This window comes from Thermobia domestica, chromosome 14 (genome assembly GCF_964235325.1).
Source record: "Thermobia domestica chromosome 14, izTheDome1.hap1.1, whole genome shotgun sequence".
NCBI lineage: Eukaryota > Metazoa > Arthropoda > Insecta > Zygentoma > Lepismatidae > Thermobia > Thermobia domestica.
In genome coordinates this window covers 137,433,479-137,442,619 of record NC_137467.1, presented here as the reverse complement: position 1 = coordinate 137,442,619, position 9,141 = coordinate 137,433,479, and the positions used below count along the sequence as shown (strand labels likewise).

Here is a 9,141-nt window from a genome sequence, read left to right as displayed (position 1 = left end):
GGTCCCATGGTGTAATGGTTAGCACTCTGGACTCTGAATCCAGCGATCCGAGTTAATATCTCGGTGGGACCTCGTGCTCATTTTTACTTTTCTTACTGCTTATCCATAAAAATTATATTACCTGTTAACCCTGATGCCTATAACCAACATATTATCAGTTTTCATAAACTAATCTATTTTATAAGCACTAGAAAGAAATAAGGACTTGATCTAAATAAAGTTCGTCTTGTCCAATCAAGATTTTTCTACTCAAGACTATGTCCCGAAAGGCGTGATTCCGAGTCTACTGTTGAAGAATCCCTGGGATTTTTCTGAATCGCGAAAAAACACAATAAAACAAAAGAAGATAACAAATTCGATTTACGGAATGTAATCGCTACTGCCCTCATGTTTCCTGTGAACAGCCTAGGGTCGATTCCCGGTGGGAACACTTGCTCAGAAAAGTGTAAAACATGTTTCAGGTCCACCGTCGTGAGTAAGGCTTTCCTGGGTTTTCCAAATTCACACCAGACAAATGTCAGGATGGTACCTAACACTAAGTTCTTAAGCCACTTTCTTTCTTCCTTCCCCAGGGAATTGATATTAAACTTAAGGGACGCTTAGGCTATTTTAGCACTAACACTTTCAATTAAAATAAGAATTTTAAGCGACTGAGTACTCATGGATATGGACAGCAAAGGATCCTATCACAAATTGGACTTGAAACTCGGAACACATAAAAGATATAAAATACATGGAATTTTGATTTTAAATGGAGTAAGTCTTGTATCTCTAATTATACATCACATGCATATGGTCACGTATGAAGAACTGTCCGAGTCGTAGTGCTATATATAATTAGTATTTATTAGAACATTACCTGTAAAATAGAGTTCTTGAGCAAAAATCCAGATTGTCCAGCCTACATTGCATGCATTATTGCATTCAAGGCATCAGTTACGTTACTACGATAATCATTATCTATATTTTTAAAAAGCACTTGCATCACGTTAAAAATCATTAATTTTTACTATGCACAATAGCAATTAGGACACATGAGGCAATCACGTGATTTAAAGTAAGTAAATAAATAATTATTATAGTCAGTACCTGAATAATTTGAAATGAAATTTTATATTTTCATTATTTCATTATCGAGACAGCTAGTAAAGCGCAAGGGGGTATAGCTCAGTGGTAGAGCATTCGACTGCAGATCGAGAGGTCCCCGGTTCAAACCCGGGTGCCCCCTTCACGTTTTTATTAGTAACTAGAAAAGATAGACGGGCACTTAGTACAATATTCATAACCTTTGCAGCAAGATACAAAGTGTAGTGATTACATTGGAAATATCCAGCAAGAAAAGCATATTTGAAGAAAGGGAGAAACTCTGTAATTGAATTGTGGTATATGAGGAATATGCAATGGTAAGTTGTTAGCGGGAAAAACTAGTACATCATTTGTCACATTCCTAGTAAGACAACGCCTTGTCAAACGACACAGTACCAAATGCCATTGTTTCTCATTATTATCGTTCTCAATGTTTGACAATTTTTACTCAACATATTATTCCTTAAACGTATTTGTAATTAACAGTTCATCAATTGAGAAAGAAAACTAGGAATTGTAAGCAGCAATATTGTCCTGAAGCCGAGCACTTTCTACACTAAACCCTATCTTCACGATCTTCGACATCGAATAGAATAGAATAGAATATTTATTGTCATTAAACAACATTTGTTGCAATAGACATTGTCCGCATATACATGAATATATACAAAGAAAGAAAAGAAAAAAAGTTACAATTTACACTTGTCTTCAAATTCGTTGATACTATAAATAGAATTACTTACAAGAAAAGATTTACAATATTTTTTGAAATCATTGTCACACATCATTCGTATATGCACTGGCAATGTATTATATAATTTCATTCCTGTATATTTATAACTTCTTTGTGTTATACTTAGCCTAATATAAGGCGTATTTAAGTCATCTTTATGTCTAGTATTATATGAATGGATATTATTACGATAACCTAAACTGCTCTCATTTTCTTTAACGTACATAAGACAACTATAAATATATAGAGAGGGAACTGTCATAATCTGTAAATCCGTAAAATATTGTCTACACGATACACTATCAGTTAAGCCCTTTATCGCTCTTATGGCTTTTTTCTGCCATTTAAAGACAGTCTGGGCACCTGGTGAATTTCCCCACAATATTATGCCGTATTGTAGATGAGAATGCAAAAAGGCATAGTATGCTGCAAGAAGCATTGTTTCTGTAACTGTTGTTTTCAGTTTACGTAATAAAAATATCACTCTAGATAATTTCCTGCATAAATTTTCAGTATGTTCACTCCAGTTTAATTTCGGATCTAGATGGATTCCCAGTAGTTTTACGGAATGGTGCATATCTACCTCATTCATATGATTACTAAGAGAAAAATATATAGTCTCTGTTTTAGATTCATTTATATAAAGTTTATTGTGTTTTAACCATATAGATGATATTTCAAGCATTTCATTGCTTTTATTTTTAACACTTACTAAATTCTTACCCGTATTTAGAAGAGTTGTATCGTCAGCATATAACACAGATTTGCAAGGTAGGAAACTCGGGAAATCATTTATATAGATAAGAAAAAGTAAAGGTCCTAACACACTACCCTGAGGTACCCCTGCCGTTACATCCAAAAATGTTGATCTTTCGTTAATAATACGGACAGATTGACGTCTATTACTAAGATAGGACTTAATCAATGACAACTCAGTTCCCCGAATACCATAATAATATAATTTTTCAACCAATATATGATGTGACACCGTATCGAATGCTTTACTTAGATCTATCAATGTTGCACACGTATTTAAATTATTTTCGAAGCTATCTAATATGTGTGATACTACGTTTTCTACGGCCTTAATCGTGGAAAGGCCAGATCTGAATCCAAATTGCGAACTGTGGAATATTTTATTTTGTTCAAAGTACATTGATAATTGACTTTTGATACATTGTTCAAAAAACTTTTGAAATAATTGGGACTAATGATATAGGACGGTAGTTATTAGGATCACTTTTATCATTTTTCTTATGTATAGGTACTGTAACTGTCATTTTAAGACAGTCAGGAAAGATTCCATCTAAAAGTATCCAATTGAATAAGTAAACCAAAGGATCAATTATAACATCAATTATTTTTCGAAACAAATTATTAGAAAACCCATAAAGATCTTCACTATTTGAAGATTTTAATTTGTTAACAATTTGTAAAACAGTCCTGGTATTTATTCTAGTCCACTGAAAATTCAAGTTAACGTTATTTAAGTTTTGCTGTGCTAATAAACTACTAAAATTATAGATTTGATTTTCAGCAGAAAAGTCTTTACTTTTTGACTTATCACTTAATTTCCTTATGTTATTTACAAAATGTTCATTTAATTCATTGGCGGATATTGGTATGGGGTCTTTAATATTGCATTTTCCGATTTCCTTATTGATTATAGACCAAGCCGCTGCACACTTGTTTTTTGAATTATTTATCCAATTTTCGGTTGCAGTAATTTTTGCTGCTTTAATCTCTTTTCTGTACATCTTTTTAGCAATTTTAAATCTCTCTTTATCTCTAGATAACCCTGTTATATTAGCAATATTATACAATGTGATTAGTTTATCCCGCTGAGATCTAAGATGTGGCGTGTACCAATTAGGAACTGTTTGTGAATGTTTACTTCCGTATGTGGTATACCTCTTAATCTTTTCTGGACAACATTCATTTAAATATAGAATCAAAGTATTGATAAACTTATGGAAAGCTTCGGAAACATTGGCACATTCAGAAAATAAATTTTCCCAATTAAGATTCCCTAATGTATATCTCAGATTTTGTATGTTAAGTTCACCTAACAATCTGAATCGTTTAATTACTTGATAGGTAGCGTTCATATGTGACATCACAGGGAACAATAGCCATACACCTTCATGGTCAGACAACAAAGGTTGTACAGTACCACATAACAGGCTAGTTTTGTTTTCATTAGTAAAAACATTATCTAAACATGCAAAGTTTCTTGTGGGCTTATCATTAATGTAATAGAAGTTATGGGACCTAAGAACATCACAAAGTAGTGCTTTAATGGGTGTACTAATAAGGACGTTAACATTTATATCGCCAATATAGAATATTGTATGATTTTTGTATTTATAAAGATAGCTGTTTAATTTCTCCCAACCACTAAGAAAAATGTGCATATCTGAATTCGGTGTCCGATACAACGTAATAACTATTACTCTGTTATGTTTAAGTAACACACCAGCTACCTCAAAATGTTGTTCTATGCAAAAACAAGTTAAGTCAAGAACAGAGTTTTCAAAACCTATACCATTTTTTATATAAATGCCTACGCCACCGTGTAATGTTTTATCCCTACAGAAAATAGTAGCTAACGTGTAACCTGTTGGCGTATACATGTACATTTCATCACTTATTAGCCAATGTTCGTTGACACATAAAATATCACAAGGAAGAATACCTAAAAATAACTCAAGTTCGGCTAGTTTGTTCCTTATTGATTGCAAATTTAAATGAAAAAGTAATAAATTTTGCCTCTCTATATGATTATTACAATTTTGAAAAATGTTGCGATTGTTTTTCACATCTATTAAGTCATTTACATCATTCAGTTCAACACTCTTCGTTAGACTTGAGGTTTTTACCCGGCCCCACATAGTATTCAGTGTATTCATGGAGTCGGGTGTGTTTAGTTTCCCTGAACTAACCATGGCATTCTTATTGCCACCTTAAATTTAGATTTGCCATAAAGATCCCTATCAATTATTTCACAAATCATGTTGCTCAATATTCTTTTCCCTCGTAGGTTGAAATGCATGCCATGTTTCGTGTACATCTCCCTACTTAATTTATTTACATCCAGAATTTCGACATTTTGGAAGCGGTTACACAAATTCTTTAATTTTACATTACTATTTTGAGTTGCTTTGTTTACACACGATTCTTCAGTAAGATCATACCTGTGTGGAATGTTGCTCACAATTACCTTACAATGGTTTAGTTCAGAAAGCTTACACTTAATTCTTTTCACGATTTCACTTCCTTCATTACAAGCCACATCGTTAGCTCCACTTAATATCACAATATAGTTACCCTCCTTGTTTACTGTTTGACTATTAACACTGGATAATATATCCACGCTTTTAGCTCCAGGCTTAACAAATCCTTCTACTATTATATCGTGTTTCAAATCTTGGTTCACTTTTTCAGCCAATCCCCTACCATGACTGTCAGCATATATGAGCACCTTAGGCTGTGTCTTAGGAGTTGTCCTTGCACTAATCATATTCATCCTTGCACTACCCTTCGCGTTTATGAAATTTCCTTTCTTCTTGTTCATTGTTCTCAAACTATCTACAGTTTTGCTACTAATATTCACTGATTTTGGATTGTCCAGAGCTTCACTTTCAAAATTCGCTAAAACACTGAATTTATTCGCACACTCTACAGGGCTAGCTAGTACTGGCTCAGGTTGATTATATCTCTGCCTATGTCTATTATAACATACTCTTGTCCATTCATAGTGTGAAGTTTTGTTTACATCAACATTTGATTCTAATACCTTCACTCTTTTTATTAGAACGATGTCAACTGAAACATTTTCCGCAGTTTATTGTCGCACCAAAAGTCAAGATCCTAAACATTATTATTATTATTATTATTATTATTATTATTATTATTATTATTATTATTATTATTATTATTATTATTATTATTATTATTATTATTATTACAGGTAGGCAGGTCAGGTAGCCAGAATGGAAGAAGGTTTTCAAAGTTTTGAATGGAAATCCCATCGTATAACTATCATTAGGAAGACTTAAGCTCACATAGGAGGACAATATTAAGGTGGATTTCACAGAAATAAGAATACAAAGTAGAAACTGCATTCTAAGGACACAAGTCAATGGAGAGCTTTTATGAATGCGTTATTGAACATAGTTCCATAGACCGTAGAGTTTCTTATTATTAAGTTATTGTTTTTATGTAATATCTGAATTGTACTGCACTATATGAAGATTTACTATCAAAATTAAGGGTCTTCAGTACAGCGAAATTAAACTAACGCTAATTTTAGTTTTTCTGTAATATCTTCAAAACAAACACAAGAACCCGAAAAGCAGAAACGTAGTGAACTAGACAATACGATTTGGCATATGATACCTTTACCACAATTCACCTATCTGCTCTTGGTATGCCGGTATTTAATAGAATCCGCAAAAGACTCTTAATCTATCTACAGTTGCAAGTCGAAAGCAAATAGATGAGTTGTGATAATGGTATCACATGCAAAATCATATTCTCTAGTCCATTACGTTCCTGCTTTTCGAATATTTTTATTTGGTTTGAAGATATTACAGAAAAACTGTAAAATTAGTGATAGTTTAATTTCGCTGTAGTGAAGACCCTTAACCCTTCTCCGGGCAAGACATTTTTGTAACATAGAAGAGCATGCGGAACACGTAAATTCAATGTCTATTGTCACATACTGTTCCTATTAAATGTTACAGTTACGGGTTCAACAAATAATTGTGTGACCATTTCATAAAATATTTCAGAGGAATTGCACTTAAGTTATACAGGGCCTCTTAGGCCCCGGTTGCACGGTTACGTCAGTAAAAGATTTTCAACTTTTTTTTTTAAAAAAGGAATCATTAACTTTACAACTCGATATGTTCATGATTTTAACTACGACTAAGGATAGAAGAATTCAGAATTTTATGCCATTGAAATATGTATGGTTATTGAGAAATTTGAAAATAAAAATTGAAGCCACTGGTCCTGGGAGGCCCCAGTTGCCCGGATAAGAATTAAATACACTATAATTTTCTTATGTAAACTAGTCCGAATTCTTCAACTTGTATATGGAATTGGTGATATTTCAACGACATTGCCCTAACAAATTTCTGCGTACGCCACTGTTAATTTCGGGAAATTCGGAAGAGGAATTTCGGGGTGTTAACTCCCTTCAGCAAGATAATATGCAAAAACAAATCATATGACCAATCATATGAAATTATATGAACTGAGAAGCTAGGACCCCTGCCCTAACGAACTTCTGCGTACGCCACTCTTAAAGACTACTAGCATCAAACTAGAAGTACATGGATACGTAAATACGAGTAAGAACTAAGTTCCATTTTCATAAAATGAGAAAGTACAGGATTTTTCATGCTATGGGTATAAGAATAAAACTCATTTCCATTATCAGGCCTACATTGTAGTGTAATCTATTGTAGAAAGTATCTTTTCTATTATAATCCATTCTCTCTCTATTGGTACCTTGACTTAATGGCAAAGTGCAATATTTTGTCTACTTTTAGGTTTCTGTGACGGAAGTGCTAATTGAAAACTTCTCACCACTTTGCTTTGGTATTCTGCCTTACAGGCTGTTTCTACTCTAATTATAGCGTGAATTCAGCTAAAGTGTAACATGAAGGTTCCATGGTGTAATGGTTAGCACTGTGGACTTTGAATCCAGCGATCTGAGTTCAAATCTCGGTGGAACCTGCGTAATGATTTTTGCAATTATCCAATCGCTTAGAGAGGAAAAAAAAAGCATTTTATTAAATCAATATTATGTTTACTTATTTTTTCTTTCCCATAATGTTCACATTTCTGCTCTCTAAGATAGTGGTTCCTAATCTTTTTGACTGAATGCCAACGACACGGTGACCCACTTATTATTTTTTTAAATTAATAATACTAGTAATATAAATTATAATAATGTAAGCCTATAAGATGGTGTACAGTAGTGACTATACAGTTTTGAGGATTGTCACTGCCACTGAAGACACTGACTGGTATAGTCTGTATCAAAATTAATTTTAATTAATTACACAGGCATAAAAAAAAATTCTGTGCACCGAACCCTATGGATTCGATGCATTTGGTTACACAAAATCGAAATTTTGAAACCCCAGGACGATCGACGGTGTCAATTTTTTTGGTTATGGGCGTAAAACTTGAGCGATTTTGGATAGGGAGGATATACGTAACAAAGCTAAACAAACAAACAAACAAAAAGTTCTGTGCAGCGTATTCCAGGATATGGATTCGATGTATTTGGTTACACGTAATCCAAATTTCGTAGAAATGTATTACAAATACTAATAATCAGGGCCCGGATTTTGTTGACAAGTCAACTTTCTTCTGTTCCGCATACGAGAAGGCAAGTTCAAGTAAAAACGTTATCCATCAACTCTAGGTTCTGAAAATATAGTTTTTTAGAATCAACTTTTGGTTCCTTTTTGCTGTTTTGAAATTTCAGGTCATTTTTTAACATTTTAAGGTAACTTTTAGGTCACTTATGGTCTTTTTATTCTTTTTTTCTACATAAGGAAATCTTTAATTGAACACGGTTTACGGATGTGGAAAAGACGAAGTTGAATAATCTCTTTTCTTACTTCCTGACTATTGGAGTGGAAAAACTGCATTCTTAACAAGCTAATGAAAACTAAACTGTAGCTGGTTAACGAAAGGTGGGGGTTGGTAGGTGCCCAAACAGATAGTTTTGGGTTATTGACCACAAAGAATGTGATCACGTGAATAACTAAAAATGCATTAGAAGGCGTACAAGGGCTTTAAACGTGTTTTTATCTATTATTTTCATGTGGTCTAAACTTGCTAAGTTTTATTGTTTAAGAGTGCTTCCTAGTTTCAACTCGGGAGTGAACTGACGCTTTCAATACTTACAATGCCGTACAATGGACTGATCAATGGACATAAGTGATCAATGGACTGCAACTAACTGAAACAAAACTTTTTGAATATGAGTGAGAAATGTTAATTAAAAATCCAATGGATATTAAAAAATGTCAATGTTTAATGAAATAAAAGTTTGAAAAAACGTAAGTTTTAAGGTCAATTTTTGTGATTTTTAGGGTCATTTTACAGGAATTTTAGTGTCATTTTATAGGTCACTTTTTAAATTTTTTTAGGTCAACAAGATCCGGGCCCTGCTAATAATACTAAGTTTAATATGGGCAGATAATATATTCTTCAGTGTATTTAATTAAATTCCAGCTAGCTGACTCATATGGAGTTTTAACTTATTTTCAATCCATAAAAATATGTCTGCAGAGTGA

At 33.1% G+C, this 9,141-nt stretch overlaps 3 non-coding genes across 3 annotated transcripts; all 3 read left to right on the top strand.

Moving 5' to 3' along the window:
* Nucleotides 1–72, top strand: TRNAQ-CUG (transfer RNA glutamine (anticodon CUG)). The gene has a single exon. It is a non-coding gene; the product is annotated as a tRNA-Gln (tRNA).
* Nucleotides 73–1,156: 1,084 nt separating this feature from the next.
* On the top strand, nucleotides 1,157–1,228 carry TRNAC-GCA (transfer RNA cysteine (anticodon GCA)). The gene has a single exon. It is a non-coding gene; the product is annotated as a tRNA-Cys (tRNA).
* Nucleotides 1,229–7,492: 6,264 nt separating this feature from the next.
* Nucleotides 7,493–7,564, top strand: TRNAQ-UUG (transfer RNA glutamine (anticodon UUG)). Its single transcript has one exon. It is a non-coding gene; the product is annotated as a tRNA-Gln (tRNA).
* The last annotated feature ends 1,577 nt before the right edge of the window (nucleotides 7,565–9,141 follow it).